Here is a 14,218-nt window from a genome sequence, read left to right on the forward strand (position 1 = left end):
CGTGTGAACGCGTCGATCAACGCGCCGGGAATACGCGATTTCCCGAGAGTTGCGCGATTACACATTTACGGGAGACGTTGTTTTCTACTTTATGGAAAAGGATCGCGTCTCCTCGCCCGTTGGGAGCGCAAGAACGGTTCCCGCAAGGACACGCGCGCGCGAATAAATCGCGATGGCGATACAAAATTCTTCGGCATAATCTCCGCATAAAAATGATATAAAAAGCCATTCACCTTATTATACTCGCGCGGTCGTAAAGATACACACGCAAAAACGGGAGGGAATCCCGCTCGCTCTGTTGTGCGGTCAACATCGTAACTCTTCTCCTTTCGGCCCGAAGGTTAAAAACGAGCTCCGAAAGCGCAAGGTCGATGGAGCGGCGGTGCTATGAGGGCGATATCAACTTATCTATAACCCGGAGGTAAGGTGGCTGCGCCGACCTCCCATCGGCTTCGGAGCTAAGCTCACCTTCTTCTCATCTCGCCTGCGCCGATACCCGACCTTGATTGAAAAGCAGATGACGCGGAATAAGGAGTTTTCCGGGGGTCCAAGGAAAATGTCTTCTACCCCCGAGGCTCTCCAATTTCTCAGAAACGCGGAATTTATTTCATTCCCCAAGGTCTGATGTAGGACGAGGACGAGGTGAAAAGGAAAAGGGAGATGGAACGGAAGAGGAAAGGAGCCTAGGCGATAACCCTCCGCGCCGTGTGTGTGTGTGTGTGTATATATATATATATGTTTTTTTCGATGTGACGTAAAAATAGATACGACACGGATTCCGCCTCATTTTTGACAAATACAGGTCGAGACTGCGGCGAGCGCGGTTGGATTTCCGATACTCCATAAACGTCATTCTGTGTATTCAGGAAATATCGAGAAACGGCGTGGAGCAGTATTGATGCAACTTTAATATTAATCGATTGCACCGTGCGCTCTCGTTTCTTAATTATACACGCGGCCGAGCCGAATGTCGTCTATCGGACGTTAATACGTACGTAACATTGCTATCGCCCCGAGTCATTCATTTTTACAAACTCTTTTACTTTCACATTTATTATCCGGCACGCACACACACACACACACACACACAGAGAGAGTTCGTGTCTGGACAAGGCTATTCGGGGCGCCGTATACAAAACTTAAGACGTATAAGGGGAGCTATCAATTCCGATAAATTTAACGATTCTTCGTAGGGAGTACGTGTGGGCCGGCGCGCTCGCGGAAGAACGAGAGAGCGAGAAGTAGAACGCAGCGAAAGGGCTCGGGGGATTAAATCGATGTTTTACGGTTGCACCGAGGCGCTAGAACGATGGAGGAGGGCTAGACCTAGTTCAGTTGTTGCAAATCAAGATTAATGCGCGGTTCGTGTTATGCGTATGTGAGGAAACTCAGTCTCCACGTCCCGAGCTGGCGCGGCGGGAAAAAAAGGGCCGCCGGGGTCACGTAGATTCTTTATGCGAGGAGTCACTCACTGCTTCCTTTCGGAATTACCGCGCCGAGTGGATAAGTAATCCTTCAAGCTCCGCGGCGGAAAAAACGAGCGCGCGAGATGACAACGCGCGCTCCCTCCGCGACCTAAATATGCTCGGCGTGACGCTAAAGATTACGTCGCGAATGCAATTAGACTCGCAATCAGTCACCGTAACATCGCTCCGGCTAAATGACTCGTGTTTTATGTAGCTCCCGCGACGGGCAGCATCGGAGGTCGAGTTTTATCTTCGCTTCCCCCAACTGATATCTGATTTGCAGAAAACTCGGCAAGCTGCCAAACGAAGTCGCGAGGCGAATGAATATTCTATCGAATAATCTTTCCGAATATCCGATGAGCTTTCATCAGGTCGATCGCGTGTATTTCCGGTGTCTTCGATGTTTCGGCGGCGGCAATCTCGCTCGCGCCGTCTTCACTCGAAGGCGCGACTCTGCGCGGCACTTTCGCGAGATTGCTTCCCGGCATTATTTGTGGAAGTAAGCGAATAACGCTTCTCGAATTTCCCACGAAATTACTCTCGAGCGGTTTTTTATCGCACGTGGAGGATATCGAGTGACACTTTATCTTCGAAGGCTGCAAAGCGCGCGACAATCTCCTCGAATATTCGACTAGGGTTACCAACTGCCCGGTTTTGACCTGGACTGTCAGGTTTTCAGAAGTCTCATCCAGTGTCCGGTTAATAAGTCAAACCGGACATCATGTGTCCGGTTTTTAAGTTATATCCAATCAATGGAATGAGAATTCAGATTTTACCAACATTTCTCCGTTTCAAGCGCCTACAAACGATCGAACGCCACGAAAAGCCATCTAGTAGATAATCTGCCGATCCATCATTCCATATATATATTAAAAAAGTAATAGTTTATTATTTTATTCAATCAAATCTGCTTTATAAAATTGTTTGGAAATTAATATTGTAAATAAATTCTTGTCATATTTTGTATTTAATGTAACGTTATGATTATTATTTCTGTCCGGTTTAGTCCGGTTTGAGTTTGTTACCAAAGAAGAAATGTCTGGTAATTTTAACTTTTGGATTTGGCAACCCTATACTCGAGCTCTCTCTCTCTCTCTCTCTCTCTCTCTCTCGTCGACTCAACCGCACGTGTTTCTCGTTCCTCCGGCCTGTTTTTTCTTCCCTCACAGCGGTAATCTCTCGCAACACGTTTCACTCGAACGCGCGGCTGCCTTCGCCAAGTCGCATCGTTGCAAGTCGCGTGCAAAGATGAACAAAGTGAATAATAACGCTCGTCGGGTCTCGCACGAAACGACTTTCGAGCGGTATCCGAACAAAGAGCAGCTACTCCCGCGCGCCTAAGAGAATATGTATTATCGCGAGGGGGAGGGGGAGGGGCGGGGCGGGAGGTAATATTTATTCAAAGTACTCTTAAATTATATAGATATGCGCTAAATTATGCATGCTAAAGCCTGGCGGTGTTCCGTCGCGGCGAAAACGTGGAGAACGTAGAACAGTCGCGCGCGCGCATCTCCGTGTCCCAGTAGAAACGTGCGGCACGAAGTAGGTCGCCGACGATGACGGTTGAAGACAACCTGGGACTACGTCGGCGGAATTATACGCGGTTCGCGTTCAACGGTGGGAAGACCGGCCCTTTCGCGGGGAATAAACTGGGTGTTGTAAAACCTGCGGGAGCGCCGTGAGCTGGTTAAGAATCCACAAAGGAAGACGAGCACGGGTTACGGCTCGGTATCAGTGGCTCAACGTTGATGTAGAGAGGAACGATGTGAAGAAGGCGTAATGCGGCCTCGCGACGTTGGCAGTCGAGACACGTGGTGGGCAATCCAGTGTTGATAACCGCACGGAGCCCGGTGGCAGCATGTTAATGTGACCGTCGCGCACACACGACGACGACTTCGCTGCTCCGTCGCTCGCTCTTCGCTTTCGGATCGCCGAACGTCAGTCTTCGACGTCCCTCGAATATCAAGCCCGGCTGAAAGCGCGACGAAAGAGACGAGAGAGGAGGCTGCAAGCCGAGGATGCGCCTCGTCCTCAAGGTGAAAATATCCCTCGCTGATGCACGAGAGTGCTCGGCGAGAGCATCTCGCTCAACCGATGATTATCGAGGCGAAATCTCTCGCGCGCACGGCCGCTCGGCCGAGAGATTGACGGCCGGTGATGCTCTCGCTGGGAAAAAAGGAATAAGATCAGGCCGCAGATCGCGGGATGATCGTGCCAATGCTTGAGCGCGCTGCGCAACGCCGCGGCGTTGCGCAAAGCTTGTCAAGTCGCGCGTGAGAGAATTTAGCTTTATAATCGCCTTCATAGATCCGCTGACCGGAAAAATCACTGCCGAGGACATACAACGGGGTGGCTTCACGAGCCGTAGCTCTTCCGCCTCTTTCTCTCCCTCTCTCTCTCTCTCTCTCTCTCTCTCTCTCTCTCTCTCGTCCACTTTCGCTCTCTGTCTTTCTCTCTGTCGCCGCCACCCCTCGAGATTCTTTACGGAGGAACATCGTTCGGGTGCGGGGTTCATCGTTGTGCGCTCGTGCGAAGGACGCGTCGTTACTCTTCATCTGCGAAATGACCTTTAATAGCGATGATGGTGAAATATCGCCGCGGAATTTCTTCGGGCCGGTGCGGACGCGGACGCGGACGCGGACGGGCGAGGGGCGGCCGGCCGGCCGGCTATTATTTCGTCGGGCGCTTGACAAACGATTACGCGGGCGCCACTTTCGCGAAAACTAAGAAAACACTCTCGCTAAATCATAAGGAGCCATTACCGGAGGCGCGGACGCGGCATATAATACACGGGTGGGCATTTGGACGAAGGGTTGGTTTGCTCAGCCTTTTTCGTGGCCTCCCCCGTCGCGATTTGTCAAGCCCTCCTCTCTCTCTTTCTCTCTCTCTCTCTCTTCCTTCTTTTCCTGTTCCTGCTCCTCCTCGCGCCCGTCACCCGTTCTCTCCCCGGCGAGATTCCGCCGTGTTTATCTTCCTCCTAATATCGCCCGCCCTCTCACAGCCGACGTTTTTCCGCGCGCCGAGGAGGCCGCGCCCGCTCGATGAATTTTGCAAGAGAAAACAGTCTCATGGCGCGCGATGCAATGGTCCCCCCGGTTCCCGGCATAAAAATTCATGAAACCGGACGCGCCGACCTAATGATCCCCGCCGCGAGCAGATTGCGCCCGGTAATCTTTTAACGGAGACTCACTACGCGTCGGGAGAGCGAGAGAGGAGAGAGAGAGAGAGAAAGCCGCGCTCCGGCGGCGCAACGTCTCGCGTCGCGTTTAATCACGATCTCGTGTGAAAGTCGATCGATCGCGTCGCACGCGCGCATCTCGCAACAAGAAATGACTGGGCAGGGGAGGGCAGCGAGGGAGAGAGCGTGTGAGAGAGAGAGAGAGAGAGAGAGAGAGGGAGAGATTTACACTTTGGGGGTGAGAATCCCATGGAGATTGCAGTAATTTCATAAGGAAGCTCGCGGCTCTCATATCTCGACATGCCACGACTTTGGCTATGAAGGATAGTGCAAGTAACGCAAGGATCGACCATACGCGGGCATAATCTCATGCGAGCGCAACTTGAACATCAAGGGACGTAGTGACGCAATGTTTAAACGATTTCTACCATTCGGTAACGAAAAAGCTCCGCAACGACTGCCACGATCGTATCTTACCATGTCAACCGCAGCCCGACGACGTCCTGAAAGGATACTGCCATGGGCGCAGGATGCGCTGTCCAAGTAATGTAATACTTTGCATTGTCGTGGTACGCATGAACACCCCCCCCCCAAAAAAGTATTCTATTTGTAAAGTGATTTTTCCCGTAGACTCATATTCTAAGCGAAGCCTTTTACAGAAAAAGAATTCCTCTTTCGACAAAGCGATTAAAGTGTGAACCATTCATCTAAAATTTATTGGGTATTATTCTAACTGTTTTCCTCTTATTTCAAGAGGATTTCCTCTTATATCAATTAATTTTCCTCTTACATAAAGAAGGATATGTTGATTTGAATGTCGGCTTCTTTTGTTCAGACATGCTCTATCTCCAGACGTGAACGAAAAAATTACTATATGCTCATGGACCAGAATATTTGGAAAGCTTTTCAAAAAAAGTATGTGTGTTGCTGTAACATATAACGAAGATAACAAATCAACTAGTATAACCAGTAAGAATTAAGTACAGTAACTACTAAACAATAATCTTCTTAAAAAAAGATTAAATAATCTGCATACAAGAGGAAATTTATATTAAAATCAATAAGATTTGCATTATATATGTAACATATAATCCCTCTAACTTTAAAAATAATGTGTTTATAATATTTTCCTCTTAATCTCAGAGGAATCCCCTTGAGGCCATATATAAGATAACTTACCCACATTTGGTCAAATATTAGTTTATAATCTATTGCAAGAAAGTGAATAATATATTCTTTCTTTTAACTATGTTTCATACAATTGGTTATGATGAACATCTTTGTAGCTATGAAATCCATAACAAAACTGATTGGAAGTTTATTTGTTATGAAGATCTCACTTCATTCGTGCCTATTTATTGTAGAACTGGAGCCGGAAGTACATCTCTATGTATATTACTTTTCCCTATATACATTATAATAATTTTTTTCAAATTAACTAGTATAATCAACAAGAATAAAGTGCAGTAACTACTAAACATTAATCTTCCTAAAAAACGATTAAGTACGTAATCTGCGTTAGAAACTGTCAAACTATAATTGTATCGGAAAGTGACGTCACTGATATAAACTCATGTAAAATTTTATTCGATCTGTCAAATCATTCGAGTAGTAGCACCAATTGAAAAAAGCTTTGTGCAAGATGGGTGCCGCATTTGCTAACAATTGACCAAAAACGCATTCGAATGCGTATTTCTCAAGCGTGTTTGGATCGTTTTAAGCAAAATAAAATGGATTTCAAGCGTCGTTTCATAAATGTCGATGAAACTTGGATCCACCACTATATACCGGAGCCAAAAGAACAGTCGAAACAATGGATCGAAGCCGGTGGACGTGCACCAAAGAAGGCAAAGACGGTTCCATCAGCAGGAAAGGTTATGGCAACAGTTTTTTGGGATTACAAAGGTGTTTTATTGATCGATTATCTTCAGAAAGATAAAACGATTAAGTCTGAATATTATTGTAACCTTTTGGACCTATTGGATGCAAAAATTCGTGAGAAAAGACCTGCTTTAAAGAAGAAAAGAATCGTTTTTCATCAAGACAACAGCACATGTTCACACAAGTGTTTTGACAATGGCAAAATTCAACGAATTAAAGTACGAATTGCTTGAACATCCAGCGTACAAGCCTCGAAGATGATCCACGCGAAGGTTGTTCAAAAACTGCTACAATACCACAAAACATTCAACAAGTCCATGATATGGTGTTAGATGATCGGCGAGTGAAAATGCATGAAATAGCTGAGGCCATAGGCACCTCAAAAGAATGAATTGGAAATATTTTGCATGAAGAATTACATATGAAAAAGCTTTGTGCAAGATGAGTGCCGCATTTGCTAACAATTGACCAAAAACGCATTCGAATGCGTATTTCTCAAGCGTGTTTGGCACATTTTAATCGTTTTAAGCAAAATAAAATGAATTTCAAGCGTCGTTTTGTAACTTGTTGATGAAACTTGGATCCACCACTATACACCAGAGCGAAAAGAACCTTCCGGAATCACACATTAATGATGATATTGAATTATTGGAAAAAACATTGGAACAAATGTATTGAAGTTTCAGGAGATTATATTGAAAAATGAAACATATTTCACGGCAAAAAAAATGTTCTTTCATTATTAGGCCGAGAACTTTTCAGACTGCCCTCGTAATCTGCGTACAAAAGGAAATTTATATTAAAATCAATAAGATTTGCATCATACATGTAATATATAATCCCTCTAACTTTAAGAATAATATATTCATAATATTTTCCTCTTAATCTCAGAGGAATCCCCTTGAAGATCCCTGATGTATAAGAATAAAATCCTCTAAAATTTAGATGATTCTGCTTGTTCTGAAATTACTTTTTTTCGGTAAAGATGACGCGAGTCAACAGTAAACGCGAATGCGTGGGATAATAAAGTAAGATTATGTGCAGAGCGCGAAAGAGAGAGAGAGAGAGAGAGAGAGAGAGAGAGAGAGAGAGAGAGAGAGAGAGAGAGAGAGAGAGAGAGAGAGAGAGGAAGGAGGAGGGGAGGGGGAGGGGGAATCTCGCGGTGAGTTTTCGGTGCCGGCGCCCAGGTTATACGGCTTTAACACGATCTACCGATAATGACGGAGTCGCGGGCCCGCATCCACTCGCTTAGGCTCGATGCTCGCGCCGAGTCACGCAACGGCGTGTCACGCGAGAGCGCCGAGGCCGACATGACCCCGCGACACGCGGCCGGCGCCAATTGTCACGACACGTAGGAGATCCTTAATTATTGTCTTCGGGCTTGACGGCCCTCCTCGCGTTACACGGCGTGTTATCCGGCATGCGTGGACGACGCGGGGGGAGAATAACGGATACGCGCGCGCGCGCCGCCGTGCCATTCTCTCACGGAAGCTTTCCCGACCACTTTCCCACACGCGCGATTTCCTCACCCGTCCGACGCGCGCACGGCAAGAATCGCGCTTGTTTAGTCGATAATCGTCGTTGGCGGATGCGATCGCGGACGGGGCGAGCCGTTTCCTCGATCGTTTCTCGACTAACGTTTACGGGAACGGTACTCGCGGGGGGATTGAACGCTTATTAAACGCGCTCTCATTTGTCTCTCTCTCTCTCTCTCTCTCTCTCTCTCTCTCTCTCTCTCTCTCTCTCTCTCTCTCTCTCTCTCTCTTTCTCGACGGAAGACAGCCACGGGCCGTTTAACGAGGCTTTGGAGCCTCGGTCGTACGGTTTTATTCTTCGTCCGATCAGCAACGCGCCGAGCACGGCGCTACTGGTGGTGTCTGTTCGCCTGAAACCGGATGACTACATCGGATCTGACACTGACACTGACACTGACTGCTCCCTTCGGAAGCAAATCCTCCGCAGGCCTTCTACAGGCGGGCTAGAATTGCTTTCCACTTAGCTCGCTGCGCATCGGCCGCCGAGCCGCCGTGCACACAAGCAAGACGCTTAACGCTCGGGTTAAGTCAGCCGACGTGTGATTCGGCCTTCCGGTGAAGCGGAGCGTGCATGAGATAGCGACATTTGTGCGATGCGGCGAACCGTCGATTTGAAAATCTGCCAGAAAATCACGTCGCCGCTCGGCCAAACAACAGGCCCCACTCTCTCGCCCCCGACCCCTCTTCCCGCCGCGCCGCGTCACTCTCCCTCTCTCTCTCTCTCTCTCTCTCTCTCTCTCTCTCTCTCTCTCTCTCTCTCTCTCTCTCTCTCTCTCTCGGTCGCTCTCCACCGCAATATTTCGCGACGTAATTGAAACTCATCGTCCAATCGCCGACGCGATCGCCGCGATCGCGAGCCAATTGATTTTAATTACCGAAGACGCGCTTGGACCCGTAAGCTTAATCGAAGCATGAGTTTAATGTCGTTCCGAGCCGGAAAGGAAGCGAGATATGTCGATACGCACGCAAATCCGCAGAAATACGCGCGTTTCAGCGGACTTGTGTCTCCTCCTTCGTCCCTCCTCGTCCTTCCAGCTCGCCCCGCCGGTTTCATGCACGACGGATCAAAGAACGCGAAAGAATTCGCAACGTTCGTACTTGACACACACACACACACACACAAGCCCGTATATGCGCTTCCCCTTACCTCGGACAGAAAGCGAAAGCCGACGTAGGCGGGGAAGCGCGGATAAAACGTCGACGGCAACCGCCACGACGATGTAACGGCGGCCGGCCGAATGTAAAACAAAGATCACTTTGCGATAGCGGACATATGCCTCGCACGAAATGAGCCATAAAAACGCCGTAAAAGCGACCGTGAAGTTACGTCGGGGGGACCGCGTCCTTTGCTGGCGCCGACTGTGCACGCAGCCCCTCCCCCCTCCTCCCCCCCCCCGGTACTTCGCGTTTCTCTGCCACGAATAGCCAAGGCGCAATGCACGCGAATCCGCCGGAAACACTATCGGTCCCGCAAACAGAATAACGGAATTGGACAGCTTCGGGGAACGGAGGATGCGATTTCGCGGCCGCTGAGGGAAATGGCTCGCTCTTGGAGCTGATGAAGAACAAACAAGCTCTCTCGCCGTCCAGCAGCTTTCGCTTCTTCATTCGTAAATCGTGAATCGCGGAAACCGCCTGCGATTATCTCGCGGCTCACGAGGAGTACCGACGTCTTTTCGATTGTTCGCTCGTTTCATCGTTCTGGTCGCACTCGGAGACTCGTATCAATATTGGGGATGCCGATTTTTTTTCAAACAGATCGATTTAAAGATCGATTCGAATCGCGGAGAAAAAGATCGATCTTTAAAATATCGGTTTATAAAGAATCGATTTCAGAAAACCGATTTGAATCGGTATGCATGTATGTAGAGTGAACCACTCATTAAAGTATATTATCTGTCAAATTTCTACACTCTAAAGTAGACCTCGTGTAATTCATATAGTTTAATATGAATTAAAGAAATTAAATTTTAATATGAATTAAAGAAATTAAACATATGGTATTCTTTTGGTTGTGTTCTGTGTATGTGTGTATGGCCAGAACAAAATAGAAAAAGATGTTTAAACCTTTGTGCTAAGGATTTAATTAGCTTGATTAAACGTCAATCCAAGAGTTTTTAAACGTTATTAAATAAGAAATCACGTTTACTATTATATGCATATATATATATATATATGTATACAATGTATACTATTATATGGAGTGGCTGTGATTGGTTCGCGCGTTTCGTTCCGCTGAAAATTCTCGCCCATGGGATATCGGTCTAAAGGCAACATAATGTGCATTGTGCAATCATTGAGTGAGTTCATTGTGCAATCATTGAGTGAGTTCAACTGTTACAACTAAAAGAAGTAAAAAAAAAAAACTATATTATTAGTAGAAACCTGAAAAAATCGTGTTGGCGATTTTCAGAATTTACACATCGATCCTTGAATCGATTCAGTTCCAGAAAATCGATCTTTTAGACTCCGATTAATCGATCTTCGATTAAATTGATTTAAAATCAGCATCCCTAATTAATATCCATACCGACAAACGTCGGTAGATTTTCAATCCTCGGTCTCGCTCGTCGAGATATTTATTTTAATTGAAAGCGCGACTGACGCGTGAGAACGCTCAGGTGGAAGCTGCTAACACGGCGACGTCGTGCGCCGCGAATACAGTCGTGCCCGGATCTGTCAATTCTGCATTTGTATATCGGTCCGAAATTTATGTACTCGACGTCGCGGCGCTGCCGCGTCGCTCGATGTAAAAAGACCTTCGGGGATCTCGTGCGAGAGAGAGAGAGAGAGAGAGAGAGAGAGAGAGAGAGAGAGAGAGAGAGAGAGAAATCCAGAGGGGGAAAATCTTCCGGATCTACTTCAGAGTCTTGATCTGGTGAATAATGGAATCGATAATATCACTTACGTCGCGACGTACGTCGCCTCGACGCGCTCCGCGCAAGTGTTACACGGGCTTAAATCGTAATAACGCGCGCGCGCGGGATAAAAGAGGTGAAAGTTTGAGGAGAGCGAGAAGTATCGCGAAAAATTTATGAGCCGTCGCTCCGCGGGTCACTGCGGGCGATATTTCGTATTCCCGGCATGCTTTTAACGAACTTCCTTCTCCTTATAAGCGCGTCGTTAATAGAGCCGGCAGCTACTAAAAGCGGCCCATGAATACGAATCTTTGGATAGAGAGACAGAGAGTCTCGGGATAGGACGGCGTGTTTTATGAGGTAAAATATATTACGCGCGAGATGATAGACGTAAAGGAGGCACTCGAGAGAAAACCAAAAATATACGCTGAAATATATTTCATCCCGACTAAATCCAGAAGAATGGCGTATGTCGTTGTGCGCAAAGATGATAAAAGGAGGAAAAAAATAAGAAGGAGCGAAGGATATCCGTCTCTCCCGCCAAAGTGCCGTGCGCTCGTAAACCGCGAAGGAGAGCGCTGTTACATATGACAAGCGCAAACATATTCGGCTTACATTGTAACTGAATAACTCTCGTGCGTTTAAGGAGCGATAAAGCCCGATGCAACTAAATATCCAGCGGAAAATGCCTGCTCGGCGAAAACATTCCAGTCTCTCCCGCGGTGCAGAAAATCGAAAACGTCGCCGAGAGATCAGGTCTCTCTGCCGTTCTTCTTCTCCTCGCATCTCGCGTTTTTGACGATGAAAGAGAGAGGGGCGAGAAGAGGACGTAAGAAAATTATCGAGTTATCGCGAAATATTTTTTTAAACGCGACGCTCTTCCGAAACAATCGCCGAGCCCAATTTCTCATCGACTTCTTCTTTTTTTTGCAGAGTCACATCAAGAATCGTTGACCTGAACTAGTCGGTACATTGCACAATCTGCGATGACGTTTTAACAACGTGCACAAACAAGTTGTTTTTCTCGCGACGTCCTCGGCGCAAAATATCCATTTATTTTGCGCACGAGCGCGATCGCTTTCGCCGAATATCGAAAACGAATTTCATCATCGGACACAATCTGTCAGCAGCCGATCCCTGGGGACCCATTATTATCCTTTTACGACTATGTCATCGGACAATAAGAGTATCTTATTGTCGCGGAACGACGTTGTCCACCAAATTGCCAGCGGATACGCGAACGGTGCAGTTTTGTCACCGCCGAAGACGTTGGGGGGACTTCCCCTCGCAATGTCTGTCGGTGTGCACGATCCATTTCCGATATCCTTTTCTCGTGACACACACGTCAACAATGCGTCCAGCCTCGGCAGGATACGGCGGGTATGAAGACGCGGAGGTGCACGTGTGCGACTTTCTCCGCTCCGTTTTCTTCGTCGCAAGATCCGCGTCGACATTCTCAAGCGTCGTGTTAATTCGCTAATTCGGCGAGACGCGGGTCCGTCAGCCCTCGTCAGCTTCGCCGAGGATCTTCCACGGCTGAATTAGCTTTGGTTCAAAATTCTCTAGAGACCTGAATTTCCAGCCGATCATCGACACCAATGGACGAGGTTGATCCTGAATAAACCCCGAAGAGATCTGTCTTGCCAAAATTAAAAAAAAATTTTTTCTCGAATTACTAGCTCCAAAAGAGGAAAAATTAAGTCGTTAAACGCGAGAAATTTGTGAAATCCTCGTTATTCGACACTTATTTCTATCTAATAGCGTATTCAGCGGATTGAAACTATGAACCCAATCAACAGACACCTCGAGATGTATCGATCTCGAGCCAGAAATCCATTGACCCAAAACTCATATGCCCAAAATACAAAAACATCAAATATAGACCCGTTAAGCACAAAACCGAGGGATTTTGAGTTTTAAGCCCATCAACCTAGGAATCTATCAATCCGAGAACTTTTTAGCTCGGGAAGCATGAAGCCGTACATATCAAGAGCCTCAAATAGTCCAAGAACCCAATCCTAGCCATAGCTCGAGAACCTAATAATACTCGACGTTGAATATTCCGCTATAAAACATTAAGTTCGAGTCTCGAAACTTTTAAGAGAAACCCTAAACCCATGAACCCTGAACCGACAATTTTTTCAAAATTTCAGCTAGACAGATCTCTTTGGAATTTATTCAGAATCAACCTCATCCACTGGTGTCGATGATCGGTTGGAAATTCAGGTCTCTAGAGAATTTTGAAGCAAAAAAGGTCATCTGGTCCCAGTGTGCGGTGGTAATTTTATTTGCCTCACGAGTCCACGAGTTATCGCGGTCGATGGATTAGCCAGGAACGCCGATGTTACTCGCGGCAATGCGACCACCCGAATCGCCGATGAGCGAGCGACTCGTCCGCGATAGTCTGGTTAGCTTACGGAATCCTCGTGTAAGACAGGATGTCACGAGCCAATTCGATGGCTCGTCACGTACCTCCGCGGTTGCGGAAGGGACGACTCGGCGCGACCCGGACGCGTCACGTTCCGTATTTATAAACGGATATCGCGCGTGCGTGTGTATTTTCTAGAGAACATACATAGCGAAATCGGCTCGCAGTGGTCCGGAACGACATGGACTCGGCATGGTAATTGATATTCATGGATCGGGCTCGTCTTACCGTCTCTCTCGCGTGCGCTTCCTCTCCTCTCTGTCTCTCCGTCGACAATCGCGCGTTCTACGGTCGACGGAAATGGCGAGTTGCCGCGCGTTAGTCGCATTTTCCATCACTTGCCGGGCCGATTCGCGCGAAATCGCAGGAACTCGAGTAGGCGGTAACAACGCGGCGCGGCCGACCGAGTCGCAAAGCTTTGCTCGAGCCGAGTTGAGAGCGGATCCTTCGTTACGCGACGAGTCTTGCGCGGTTGATAATAACAGACAGAGCGCGGCAAGTCCACTCTTGGGACTGACTTTGGGATTGAGGAACACGATCGCGTGTGATCAAACGCGTTTTACGTGTTTCCCCGCGTTCGCGTGAGAGACACCAGGCGAGTATCGGCTCGTTGGACGAACAAGTGTCAAGAGTAGCCGGAGATCGAGGGACTCGTGCATAAGCGAGTCGTTTGACTCGCGGCCCGGCCGAGGAAAGAGTTCAGCTTAATGGCGTCATCTTGACTCTCGAGCGACAATCGTGACAGGTGCTCGAGATGGGAATATGAAACAGAAATACGCGGAGCCCAGGTCCGCGCGCACCAAAGGCGGCGTAAGATAGACCGAGGATAAAACGTCGGTGGCAAGGAGAGGCGAGGAAGGAGGAGTGAGAGA

At 47.7% G+C, this 14,218-nt stretch overlaps 1 protein-coding gene across 1 annotated transcript in view; it reads right to left on the reverse strand.

Moving 5' to 3' along the window:
• The window catches only part of Ten-m (teneurin transmembrane protein Ten-m), a 787,615-nt gene that overhangs the window by 665,394 nt on the left and 108,003 nt on the right, over positions 1–14,218 (reverse strand). The gene's annotated exons all lie outside the window — the stretch shown is intronic.

Source organism: Harpegnathos saltator, unplaced genomic scaffold, assembly GCF_003227715.2.
Source record: "Harpegnathos saltator strain DR-91 unplaced genomic scaffold, Hsal_v8.6 scaffold562, whole genome shotgun sequence".
NCBI lineage: Eukaryota > Metazoa > Arthropoda > Insecta > Hymenoptera > Formicidae > Harpegnathos > Harpegnathos saltator.